The following is a 14,595-nucleotide window of genomic DNA, read 5'->3' as shown; positions in this document are numbered from 1 at the left end:
TTTTTCTTGCCATATACACTGTCTAGGACCTCTGCTACAATGTCAAATAGAAGTAGTGATAGGAGGCATCCTCTGTTTGTTACTGGACTCAAAGCAAAAGCTTTCAACATTTTACACTTAGCAATGGCATTTGCTGTATGTTTGGGGGGTTTTTTTGTAAACAGACTTTATAATCTAAAAGGAGTTCTTTCCTAGTACTATTCTACTAAAATTTTTATCATGAATGGGTAATACATCATTTTTAAAGTATCTGGAGAACACAAGCCTCGTACCCAAAAGATCTATGAAAATAAAAGAGTCCTCTGTATGTATGAGAAAGAAGGTGTCTTTTGACTTGATCCTTGATTAAAAATGGAATGGAGTAATGATCACAAAATACCTTTTTTAAATGGGGCAAGTAGCATGAGCAGGAAGAGACTCTAGATGCAAGTTATCTGTTTTCCTAGATATACAAAAAAAAGACATTAAAATGAATATGGAATTTTTTAAGTCTTCCAGTTATGAGATTTTGAAATTGTAGGATTTTGGTTATCCTTGTCCCCCCAATATTAACGTTTAGTAATAAGAGTAGGGATAAAGGAATTACAAAGCAAAAAATACCTAACAGCTCTGTTATGTCTCCAAATCTCCAGGAGGTGGAGGCAGTGAGCCACTAAGATTTCAGCCTAACAGGTTTCCAGCCTTCCAACTTGAATTGTGCAGAGAAGTTGGCCTAGTTTATCCTCGTTCTTGTGTTTAACTTGCAGCCTTCCCAGGAAGAAATCACCTTCACTATGTCAGAATAATGTAAGGGAAGCTGCGTCCCTGGTTTGATCTCACTGGCCTGCAGTACTCAGAGTGTACTCAATCCACGTATTCAATAAATATAAAAATACTCGGAGGGGCTCATTAGCTTTGGACTAATGACAATAGGATCCATTTGAAATGACTGAACTCACACCCTAAAATGAGTGAACAGATGTGTGTTGCTACACACTGTCTTAGTTTACTTGGGCTGCCATAACAAAATGCCATAGACAGAGTAAAAAGTAAGTCCTGTGGAACTAAATACATATTCTTGTCAATTCCCTTTCAGTCCAGTGGAATAACCAAGTGTTCTTCTCAGATATATGAGTCAACAAATTATCCTTCTACTTAAGCTAGTTTCAAATGTTTTCCTGTTACCTACAATGAAAGGTGTCCTGATAAATACAGTCTGCATAAAACCTCTTGCATGATGCCTCGGACTTTACATGTTTAAGAATTACTATATATGGCCCTGGCCAGTGTGTCTCAGTTGGTTGGGTGTTATCCTGCAAAGCGACAGGTTCCCAGTTCGAGAGGTAACCAGTCGATGCTTCTCTCTCACGTTGATGTTTCTCTCCCTTCCTCCCCTCCTACACCTCTCTCTAAAAATAAATAAATAAAATCTTTTTTAAAAAATTAAGCCCTGGCTGGTGTGGCTCAGTGGATTGAGTGCCAGCCTAAGAACCAAAGGGTCACTGGTTCGATTACCAGGCAAGGCACGCACATGGGTTGCAGGCCAGGTCCCCAGTAATGGGCACGTGAGAGGCAACCACACATTGATGTTTTTCTCCCTCTCTTTCTCCCTTCCCCTCTCTCTAAAAATAAATAAATAAAATCTTTTTTAAAAACATGTAAGAATAAATACACAATTTTTAAAAAATTAAAACCTTAAAAAAGCAATTACTATAAAATTTAGACTAAAAAGAATAGAACTGCTTACAAAATTCTATTTTTAAAATAGCCCTTACAATTTAGTTTGAAAATCTTGATAGAAATATTCATTTTGTTTTTTGAGAGAATTAATCATTTGTACAGTGGATAGAATTTGGGGGGGGTTTCTTTGTTAACTTTTGACATAAGTTCTAAGTTACAGTAAAGTTGAAAGAATTGTACAAAGGACTTCTGTATGTCTGTCTCCCAGATTCAGCAACTCTTAACATTTTACAATTGTTACATTTAGTTACCATTTTCTTTATCTCTGACGTTGTACTAAGCCACTCAAGGCTACTAAGCACTTAAATATAACCAATCTGATTTAGGAACTGGATTTCTAATTTAATTTAATTTAAATATAAATTTTAAAAAGTGACAATCAAGTCAGTTACTGGAAAAAATTTAAGTGTGCATGGAACAACTTAATTATGTAAATCTACTTCTTCAAGATGTTAATTTTATGACATCTAAATACAGACCAAGTGTTTCTGGTAAAAATGTAGCATCCAAACTGAGAAGTGTGATAAGTATAAAATATACACTGGGTTTCAAAGACCTACTATGAAAAAAGAATGTTAAATATTTCAATATTAATTTTTTGATATTGATTATATGCTGTAATTAAAGTATTTTTAATATTGTGGGTTAAATAAGAATATTATTTAAGCTAACTTTACCCATTTGTTTTTACTTTTAAAATGTAGCTCCTAGTGTATTTAAAATTACATGTTTGCCTTGCATTATATTTCTATAAGATAGTGCTCTGTCCATTTGAGAAAGAGCTGCAAATATCCTATTCCTGTATTTTTATATCTTTTTTTCATGCATTTCTAAGCAAAAGGACACCTCATGTAACCAGTATGGTATAGGTTTTCTTTTTGTGCTATAGGTCTTGAGGTAGAAAAGATGAATGAATCTGCCATCACATAATGACTTTTTCTCATCAAGAATTTAACTAGAGGCAAAAATGGCCTCTGCAGAACCTCTCTTACATTAAATTTTAGCAAAGTATAAAGTATTTTTACAGATTCAGTGAAGGGCTGTAGGCTTCTTGAAAAAAAACAAAACAAACTATAGAAATAGTTCTCCTGGATCCCTCTAGGAAGACAACAATCTGGAATTTTCCACGTGAGCATCTTTCCCTGTTGTCTATAAAAAGTCATTCTAAAAAGGCATGCATTCTTAGAAATTATCAAATAGTTCGAATATCTACTACATAGTTTGAACATCAAAATCTATTGGGTTGGCCAAAAAGTTCATTTAGTTTTTTTCCCTGCAATGGCTCTAGTAGTGCTTAGTTGTCTTGAACTTCATTTGAAACAATTTCGTTAGATTGTGTTGTGACAGCTGTCATATCAGTGTGCGTTTTTTTAAAAAACTTATCAAAATTGGTGAATTTTTGTGTAGCCGCTTTAATGTTGAAGATGGAAGAAAATACACAATATTTTCGGCCTATCATGCATTATTCTTTCAAGAAAGGTAAAAATGCAACTGAAATGCAAAAAACAAAATGTGTGCAGTGTGTGGAGAAGGTGCTATGACTGATTGAACGTGTCAGAAGTGGTTTGCGAAGTTTCTTGGTACTGTTAACATTTTGGCCAAATAATTCTTTACTGTGGGGCTGTCTTATGCATTGGGAGATGTTTAGCAGCATCCCTGGCCTCCACCCACTAGAAACCAAAGCAGGAGAGAGCCGGCATACTCAAATATCCAAATCAATAAAGTTATTGGTAAAAATGAAAAATGTGTCTTTTTATCTTATGGAAAAAACCATGTGGACTTTTTAACCAACCCAGTTATGTGACAAACACAGTAGCTATGGAACCTACTTAACTGTATCCTGCTGGCTCACATGTCGATAATAAAGAAAACAGATGGCTACTGTACAGTATTTTCAGAATATACCACGTTTTAGAGCCTCTAATATTTTCCAGCTAGGAAGAATTCAAGCCCTGAAAGATGGGAAGTAATGTTACAACTCATACAGACTAAAAGGGTCGGTCTTGAAGTCAAAAGAAAGTGACTACATGTGAATGCGTGTTTGTATGGGCACCCCTGTATGAAGTTTTGTGTGTTGGTATGTGAAGTAGGCTGATCCACAAGACTTGATTTCAGATATGGGGATGGGAAGGCAGTTGGTGCCACAGGCCACTGCTTTTTAAAATATTATGATTGTCAGTGGCTGGGCATGAGGGAAAGGGGTAAACCACCTGGAGATGGACATTAGTACGAGCAGTAAGAAACCACCAAGGGAAGGAAAAGGAGGTGCCAATCAGAAGGCAGAGCCATTGTTAGAAGGAGGCAAAGCAATAGAGAGCAGCATTGTTTTGGAATGTGATCACTGAATGTAGTTTTGAAGAGAAACAAAGAAAGAGCAAGATAGGCAGGGGCAGGTAGATGGCCTATTTGGGTGGAAATGTAGGGATCTCCTAGTGGGTAGCCGCAGTATACATAATTATGCATCCTTGCAGTGACATAGTGGTCCTGAGAATGAGGGCCTGTGGTGACTTCCACATCCCAAGAGTCAGAGTTGAGTCTAATGCGGGGCCAGTGAATGTTTTCTTTGAAAGGCCAGGTTGTAAATATTTTAGGCTATTGTGGGTCGTACATTCTTTATTGCAACTATTTAATCTGTTGTTGTAGGATGCAAGTAGATATGGATGATACACAAATGAATGAGCCTTGATGTGTTGCAATAATACTTTATTTACAAAAACAGGCTACAGGCTAGATTTGGCCTACAGGCTGTAGCTGGTTTAGGGCAACATCAAACCTAAAATTAGCCTGTGGTGAGTATTATCTCTTTTGGAATTTTCAGTATCCTTCACTTCCTCCTCATTCTAAGAAAGTCTGACCTTACAAGAATTACAAAGGCCAGGCCTTCCCCCTTCCCACACTGGGCTGTCACTGGATTCTAGAGAACAGTGTTCCCTGTAGCATGGGCCCTGACACAGAAGGACTAGTGAGTGGTCAGCTGGGCAAGGGCATTGGGGTAGTTCTCCTTTTATTCCATTTTCTTCACAGAGAACAAAGGTACATTGATTGTGACAAGGACACGCCAGGGGCAACTGTCTGCCTGCCCCCTGGGTTAGTTGGTTGGTGAATTTTCAGCCTGAAGTGTGAACATAAATGAGAAAGCCCTCCCTATGATCAGCAAGTGGAGCTGTGTTCCCAGGTGGGGTACCTATCTTCCCAGAATGAACTGTAATGCCATTCCAAGCCGTTTGTTTCTGCTGTAAAATCATTCCTAAAGCTGTGTACTTAGAATGAACAAGGATTTGAGACTTTACATGGGTAGGCAAAATCCCTCAGAGCTTTGAGGGTTTCTCCCTTTGTTTAAAAGTCTGTTTATTCTCAAACATCGCCACCCCACCCCTTGGCTCACCCCTTGCTCACAACTCTTCTCAAGCTCCCCTATCTGGTGTTCCCACACCCTCCTTCTGCCTGTTCTTACTGAAAAACACTCTAGAATAGATTTCTTCTCATGACATTAACTCTAAAACTGGATGCTGAGAGTTTTCCCTCCTTCTATGCTTCACTGACTCAAAAGGGAAGAGAGAGCTGTGATCCCGTGCAGATGTTGGGTGAGGGGACTGGCAAGTACTGAGATTTCTGTTCAATCTATTCACTAGTGAGGGGTGCAGCCAATCCATCCTCCCATCCTCAAGTTACCTAGGGACATATACAATTGCCTCTGCATTTTTCTTTTCCCCTTGTCCAGATTCATCATATTCCTCCTATCACTTTTATCCTATTGTGTTAAAGAAAATTTGATTTTTGCCCCTGAGCCTATTTACAATATAAGGACCATCTAATCAACTGGAAAGGGTCTATTACAGTAGTTTTCAAACTTAGGTGCACATTACAATCAATCTGAAGGGTTTGTTAAACCAGAACTTGTAGGGCCTCCTCCTACTGTGTCTGATTCAGCAGTTCTGTGGTGGAACCTGTGAATTTGCATTTCTAGAGTCCCCAGGTAGGGCTGCTGCTTCTGGTCCCAGGACCATTTGCTTTATTAAAGTTTTCTGGGATGAATGGTGACACCCTTCTATCCTCTGATAGAAAGAGGAGGAAGGAGTATCTTAGTTCATAGCACTACATCAGTAATGAGTTGTATTCAAAATGTCACACAACTGAATGCAACTCACTAATGTGTTGACCACGTGTTTTAAACTGTTGACCGAAGGGAGGGTATGGATTACCTATTACAGGGCAAATACTATCCACTGGGCAGAATGCCAAGGTTAATATCTTTCTAAGAGGTAGGTCGTTTTGAAGAAGAAATCTTGAAAATTAAATGTTTCTTAAATAAAATTGTGATAATCATTTGCTCATTCTCTTATTTTTTTCTGATTAATGCAATGACAAAGAGTGAAATATAGGTTTTTAGAAGTTACTTGATGTGACATTGCTTGTGTTCAATGAGACCATTCATTTCCTATCATTTATTTGTCATAAATGTATGCTACTTCATTTCTTCACCCAAGGACAATTTATTAATAAATAGTCGTTGAATGAAAAGTGAATATTCAACATTGTGAAACTGAACATAATTCTTGCATAATCCTGTCAGCTAAGTAGGGAGACAGACATACTGGAAAGTTCGAGTTCCCTAAGGAAGCTAACAAAGTGACAGGTGTTCACAAGAAGAGTGCAGAGGATAGAGGTGCTACTTTGCCAAGGACCCTCCAGCGTGTCCTCTGCTTATGACTCGATGTGCAACCTTGGGATCAAATGGGACTGAGATCCAGACTACACTCTGTCCACCTGCTCATCAAGCCATGTACCGGGGCACAGGGCTGCCAGAGTCCAAGGAAAGAGCAAGTTTGCCTAATCTTCTCAAACTTCCGATGAGCTATTGACAGCCCAGCTTCCCCGTGTCCTGATTTTTTTCCAGGACTCATCAGTCATTGGGCAGCTTTTAAACGTTGGAAGAAACTTAGGATAACTAATTTTTTCAGGTGACGTTACATGTATGGGACCACACAGTGGACTTCCAAGAATCCTTTCCTGTCATTTCCCCATCAGCAGAGGACCGGAATCTTTTCCGAAAGCTTTCTGTAAACTCTGAGAGGCAGCTTTACTTGTTGGATTAAGAGATCCTGGGGAAGGTCTGATAAAGGGTCCCCATAGGACGGTGCAATTGCCAAAAATAAAACAAGACTCCCGTTTTTAGAGAGCTTATGACAAGGGAAGCAGCTCAGCCAAGTAAATCTATGGAGTGTTCTCTGCTAAACACAGGGACATACATAATCACAATGTGTTGAAACAACATTCTAAATCACAATTACTTTTTTATTTTGCACATGCCTTGGGCTAAAATGATGAAATTAAATTCGAATGTCAGGCTCTAGTTGTTAAATAGGGTAAGATTAGTACTTGTTACAGAGTAGGCCTTCAGCAAATGTTTATTGAGTGAATGAATAACTAAACACCAATGATCCTGTCCCATTCTTTGTTACGTTACTCTAAAAAAACTAAGATTGTGTGTTCATAACCTCACAAAATTCATTCTTAAGAAAGACCAAAGAAAAATTTGATTTCTGACTTTCTGATCTAGATGCTAGCCCCAAACTAGTTTTCCACGACTCCAGACCTACACATGTCTTATCACTTGGAATAAAAATCACTTCACCGAAAATGTTTTATGTCATCACCATCTGCTTCTCTCATTTGATTCTTTGTGTTTATTTTCCAAGTGAACTTTAAGATTCTATTCTAGCAGATAGTTTCATTGCTTTTCTTAGTAGTTAGAGCATTTGCCCTGACAATAGCCATTAAAATATATCCTCCCCTGATATGGAACAACAGCTAGCAGAAGGTGTCCACCAAGGAACTACATTCCCCAGCCCCCATTGCACGTGTAACTGGTTCACACAAGTAAAATGTGATCAGAAATAATGTCTGTTTTTTCTGGGCCAAGGATATAAATGACAGGTACACTTCCTTCATGTTATTTTCTCCTTTTGCCAACCAGCACTTGGCAACAATTAGGCCATACGTAGAGTTAGTCTTTTTTGTACCATGGGTTGGCACACTGAAGAAACCTTTGGGTCCCATCTCAGAATGTTTTTAAATGTATACAGTAAAATGCTAGAATTATAAAGAAAGTCAATTACATTGAAACAATTATCAAAGTATTTAGACACTTAGTGATGTGATGATTGATAAATGTACATTAATTATCTATCACTATATACCAAATTACCCCCAAACTTAAGCAGCTTAAAACATTTATTATCACATGGTTTCTGTGGGGCAGGAGAAGCTCAGCTGGGTGCTTCTAGCTCAGCGTCTTTCACAAGGCTAAAATCCAGGTGACGTCTCAGGATACAATCATTTGTAAAACCTGGTTGGGGAGAGATCCGCCTAAGCTCAAATAGCTGTGGGAAGGCTTTAGTTTTTCATCATATTGACCTTTCCAAAATGTTGCCTTATGTCATGGCAACATCACTTCTCCCAGAAAAAGTGCTCCAAGAGAGGGCACAGAAACCACCAAATTTTATAACCTAATCTTGTAAATGACAGCAAATCACTTTGCTGTATTCTGTTCATTAGAAGAGGATTTCTCAAAGGCATGAACATCAGGAATCTGGGGTCATGGGGGGACATCTATAGGGCTGCCTACCACATTGTGCTTTTTTTGTTTTGTTTTGATTTTTAGTATTAAAATACAAGATCAAGAAGATCAAGAGGGAGGACTAATAACTACCGTAATTTTGAAAAAGTGCTGAGAATACATGATTCTTTGAAGGATCTGCAACAATACCATGATTAGAAAATTATCTGTGGTTTCCATTTGCGACAGTTACAAGTATATTTAATACTTCTGTTTTTTTGCCAATATTTGTAATTAACATAAAATGATAAATTTTGGCTCAAAGTTAACAGTAGTGTACTTTTTCCCATACAAGTATACCAACAGCCTTTGAATTCTATCCACAGACTCTCTGGGTTTGATGGAATTCTGTCCATGGGTCCTATGAGATGGGGTACCACGAGATAGCTCAGGGCCCTGAATCACTGCTTGAGAACATATTTACCAACATAATACAATAGCCTTGAACTGTTGAGAGAGCAAAGGCTTCTATTGCACTCAAGCCATTACACATTTTAGAGTCGTTTGTTACTATAGCCTAGTCTATACTATGTAGTACATTGCCAGTTAATTACTGTAGTTACCACATTCTTCACTTTGTCCTTCAACATACCCTTTGAGTAAAATTTCAACTTACCTTTGTGTTAAATTCCATATATGTACCTGCTATTGTAGATCATCCATCTTATTCCACTAACAGCTCATAAAATGTGCTTCATATGTATCAAAGACATATGGAGGCTAAATTATATTTTTGCAGTGACTTTTATTTTATTATTTTCCTTCAATTTTTAGTTTTATGCACCAGGTGGTTGCCAGCTGGATCCCTAAGAATAAATTGTAAATGACCAATAATGGTAAACATTTGTGTGGCTCCTGCTCCTGAACAATTTGAAGCATGTTAATGAATTTGCCTGCAAACAACGAGCGTTCCATGGTGGGGGCAAGAGATCATCTCACATGCCATTGCCAGAAATATCTCCCTGGAATGTGTGGTGGTGAATGAAAATGTCTAGCCAAAGCTACTGGATGAGTTTGTGTTGGCAGATATTAATCTAGTTATAGTATAATGTTAAGCTTTTCTCTTTTTTGTCACGCACACAAAAATATAATGGCACAAACACTAAAAAAACAACATCTAGTCCATGAATCTACAATCATTTCTAAAACTGAATTTTAAAGAATAAGCCAGTCGTATTAACTTTTAACTTGCCCACCCAGATCCCAATACAACAAAATAAATTTTGAAAAGAACTGTCTTGCAAGGGGTCAGGCCGTATTTATGTAGACCTGTCATGATTGGTTGGAATTCACTATATAGGTTCCTTTTAAATGGAAGCAAATAACATAACATACATTTTCCTCTCTGAATGACGGTACTCCCCTTTATTGCTCAAGAGAAAATTCATGAAGCAAAAAGCAGACTATAGGGCACAACAAGGAAAAAGAATTAAGAAAGAAACAAACTCAAAGATTCTGTCTGGAACAAAATATTCCCCTACAGTACTTTGGATTTAGGTGTCTCAAGAATGTGATTTAGTAATGGGTATCTTATTCTTCTTTGTTAAATTATAGTTTTGACACCTGGTTTTTAAGAACCACATACAACAAACATCTTTCCTTAGTTCTTAGCTCCTCATCATCTTATACAATTCAAATAAAGTTAAATGGTCTAATTTTTTAAAAGTTCTTTTGTATTATAAAAGTAATGCTTATTATGGAAATTTTAGAAAGTAAAAAAGCAAAGGAAGAAAATTATTTAAAAACACCTATAAGGTGGCCATCCAAATAAAAATACAGTATCACTTTGAGGTTTAGTCTTATTTATTTCTACACAAATATCTTATTTTATTTTTATTTTTTAAATTCATATAATTTTTAAAGATGAAGTTTTCTTTTAAATTTTTTTTTACAATCCCCACTGGATTAACTAATAGATAAAATAAAAGAGACAACCCTGGCTGGTGTGGCTCAATGGATTGAGCACTGGCCTGCGAACCAAAGGGTCACAGATTTGATTCCCAGTCAGGGCACATGCCTGGGTAGGAGGTGGATGAGAGGCCACTGCACACTGATGTTTCTCTCCCTCTCTTTCTCCACCCCTTTCCCTCTCTCTAAAAATAAATAAATAAAACCTTAAAAAAAAATATATATATGAGACAAGTTTTTCAAAGAAGCTTTGTTATTATATTTTATAATTTCACTGGGATGAAACCTATGCATATATTTTTATTCTAAAGTTTGGTGATTGTGTTCCTGAAAAGGTAGTAGCTGAGCAACCATAAAACCTTTGCCTTTTTATTTTTTTATTTTCACTTTTTAAATTTGTTATTGAATTTATTGGGGTGACGTTGGTTAGTAAAACCATGCAGGTTTCAAGCGTACAATTCTGTACCACATCATCTGCACATTGCATCATTCACTCTCCGCGCAGAGTAGAGTCCCTTTCCACTACCATTTATTCTGCCTTTGTCTTCTTCTACTTCCTCCACCCAAACCTTTGCCCTTTTAAAAATATATTTTATTGATTATGATATTACAGTTCTCCCAATTTTTCGCCTTTGCCCCACTTCACCAAGTACTCCCATCCCCTCTGGCAATACCCCCCTTAGTTCATGTCCATGGGTCATGCATATAAGTTCTTTAGCTACTCCATTTCCTATACTATTCTTAATAACCCTCTATCTATTCTGTACCTACCAGTTATGCTTCTTAGTCCCTGAACCTCTTCCCCTATTCTTCCTCTTCCCCCTCCCAACTGATAACCTTCCAAATGATCTCCATATCTATGATTCTGCTTCTGTTCTGCTTGTTTGCTTAGTTTTTTAGATTTAATTGTTGGCGTTTGTGACAACTACTAATAATGGTTCATCCATTACTGAACAAGATTTTTTTCCTTCTTACACTGATGCTAGAGGGGTGAGTCCCTACTGAGGACTCAAGCCCCAAGCCTAGAGAGTTCTTCATTTCTCACAGGAAAGAATTCAAGACTCAAACCGGATAAGAGGTTAAAGTGGAAAAGCGGACTTTATTCAGCAGAGAAGACAAGCAAGAAAAGCCACTCCATAGACAGAATAGCAGACTCTTCTCACGAGAGAAGGAAGAGACATCAACCATCTCTAGAGGTTGAGCTTTTATCAGTTTGTAGTTTCTATGGAAAATTGCTGGTGTGGGGAGAAAGAGAGGGAAAAAAGCTGGGATTAACTTTAACCTTTACAAGGTATATTTTGTGGCCTTGTGTTTTTCCATGGTATGGGTAAACAATGAGGTATGAGTGAGTAGCTATGAATCAGACTTTTCAGAAATTTTCTTTGTCCAGAGGCCCTTCATGGTCTGCCTTTATCTCCAGTCAGCCAAGTTCTGTGTCAGGCAGCATGAAGCAGGCCCCTGACTTAACTTTGTGTGACGTTAGATAATTTGTATAGTTCTCCTATATTTGTGCTAGATCACTGTACACTTTATTATTGGCTTTCTAGATTTGGTAAAATATACTATAAAAATTATTTTATAGAACAAAATATAACATTTGGTTTCTGTGGCAAATGAAATAAGTTGAACATGAGAGTTAAAATTATTAGAAATAAAATAAAGTAGTTAAGGGAAGTCCTTTTCCTTTTCATGAAAAAAAAAACCCCACAAAATTTTGTGTTGTATTGAAATCAGTTACAGAATGATTGTATGTGTATAGTGTCATTATATAACTTTTCGCTAATTCATTATAAGAGAAAATTCTAATGCAGTTTTCTTTATGAATGGCTACAGGATGGAGAGTCAAACTCTTGGGTCTCTACTAACAATTGTAAAACATTCAAAGTAACATTTAAGTTAAAATCACCATGACCTTGTATAAGATCATATAATTTATACTGGGAAGGGTAAGCCATTTGCAAAGGTGGCTAGAATTCTGCTCATGACCTGGATTTATCTCAAGACTTCTAGTAAGTAACTTTATAGCCTAGACTAAGATTTATTCCCTTCCCCTACATTTGCTCTTTTGGTTTCATGAGGCAAGAGTCAGGCATTTTAACAGAGCATGACCAAACGTCTGGAGGAGCACAGAGTTCAGGTGTGGCACTGATCATTTATTTTCTGTATTGATGAAAAATATGCTCAAAAACAGATTAAAACAGCACCATGATTCATCTGGCTGATTTCTCTACTTTTCAAAATTTGATCACCTTTTGACAGGAACACAATTATTTATTTCTGGAAAGATGGAGGGCATATGCATTCAATGAAGGTAATTTATTTGTTTATAACTGAGTCAACCTCTCAGAGAAATTAGGGTATCTAATTCTGCTTTCTTTCCCATTTTAGTTGTCTCATTCTATTGTATATACCCCTAATGCCTCATTTTTTAATCCTTTAAACATTCAACTTTCGGTTAATGTACACTCTAAATCTGCCCTTAGCTGTCTAGACTAGACCAGGTACACCACACCAAACAGTCCCCCTGAAGCAGTGAGTTGACAATATCTGCCCATTTTGCTACCTGCCCCTCATATCTTGTTTTCTTACAGCACTAGTAACCATGCTGCCCTGAACACTGACCACCCCCCAACAGGTTTTTATTTCATGTATAGCTTCGTATATCCTTGTGCAGCACACCATTGTGGCCCAGATCTGGAAACTACTTAGCCTTCTCTAATGTCAGTAGTTCCGTGGCACATGCAATGAGTTGCTCAGGTACAATCTATCGATTGATAATCCCCAACACTGTCTTGCTGATTTTCAAAGTGAGCCAACTACAGCCACCTCCCTCCCCCAAACTGTCTGGTTTGGGAATCTCTGTTGGCCCCAGCTCCTCACTCGCCTGTTCGTCACTACGACTGTTGGGTTCCCAATGTCACTCTTCTCAGGGAATGGGATCAGGGATACTCCAAATCCCCACTCCATTTCAATTTCCCCAAGTAGGAAAACAGTTCAGATGTTCTTCAACCGAAAAAGACAAATAAAACGAAACCAGAATGAGGAGGTTTGCTGGAGTGGTCTAGCCTTCCAACTCCATTTCCACTCTGACTTTGTGTTTGTCCCTTTCAGCTTTCCGGTCTTCTCTTGGTTCTCTCTTTCAATTACCTTAAACAAACCAAAATGAAACAAACAAACAAAAACCTCTAAGAAAAGTTTTATAAACATATTTATAGTAAATTATCTATAATGTAAAATTAAAACTGGTTTACTATTTTATTAAATGTAAAATATTTTTTCAGGATTCTATTTGTATGTATCCTATTAGTAAGGTTGGTCATTTGTTTACAATTTATATTTCTTTTGGGGATAATTTTCTATTCTGTTAAATGGGCTTTTGATTTTTCCTCTTTTTTAATGTTATTTGTATTTTCAACAGGAAACCCAAGTTTTATTATAAAGAATAATGGAGTTGAAATGGTGGAATTTCAGGTTAAAGTAAAATATGACAACTCAGTGAACATGCATAAAATATGATCTAAATTCAAGACCCTCCAATTTTAGAAGTTGGTAAAATCAAGTATCATATACCAACAGACCCAGTTTAAGAGAAATTTGGTACTACCTCAAGTTATTTAAAATTACAGTTAAACTGCCTCCGAAGGGTGACTTTATTTTCAATATGTTTGCAATAGAATTGCAGAGAAAGGTTTTTAAGATAATAATCTAGGCTGCAAGTCACTCGAGTCAGATTTTGGTGTATTTTCGAGAAAATAGGTACGCACTGTTAGCTCTAAGGAGTTCCCCCTTCCTTCTGCCCAAATACATGCAGAATAGGAGAGTCATAATGAGCCATCAATGATTAGTTGTTATTTTTTAAATTATAGTTCATCCATTCACTATTTACTGAGCACCTACTTAACGCTTGGGACTTCTGTGATGGTGGTGGTGGGGGGAGGGGCAGCCCGTCCGGTAAGAGAAACCCGTAATTCACGCCATGAAAACGACGTGCTCTTTCGGGCTGAGTTGGTGAACTGGATCGCGAGCAGAGTGCCCTAAGCACAGAGTTAAACATGCAACGAAGGCCTGGTAATGGATTTACCTGACAGAACACTGGTTGCTAATGACAACCTTGAAATCCTTAAGGTGGTTTACATCCCTAAACATCAAAGTAATAAGGGTTGTAGGCCGTAAGAAAGAAAGGGTGGCTCAGAGAAGTATTAATAGAAAATGTGCTATGACTTGTGATATTCTATCCAGTTCAAACGTGGTTTGCCTAGGTATAATCTCGTATTTTCGGCAGACCAAGGTTTGTCGTTTTTCGGCCGGCACACACGATCGTTAAGCTGCTGCTTTATTTTTCAGCCTAT

Source organism: Desmodus rotundus, chromosome 11 (assembly GCF_022682495.2).
Source record: "Desmodus rotundus isolate HL8 chromosome 11, HLdesRot8A.1, whole genome shotgun sequence".
Classification (NCBI taxonomy): Eukaryota; Metazoa; Chordata; class Mammalia; order Chiroptera; family Phyllostomidae; genus Desmodus; species Desmodus rotundus.
This window is presented reverse-complemented; position numbering follows the sequence as displayed.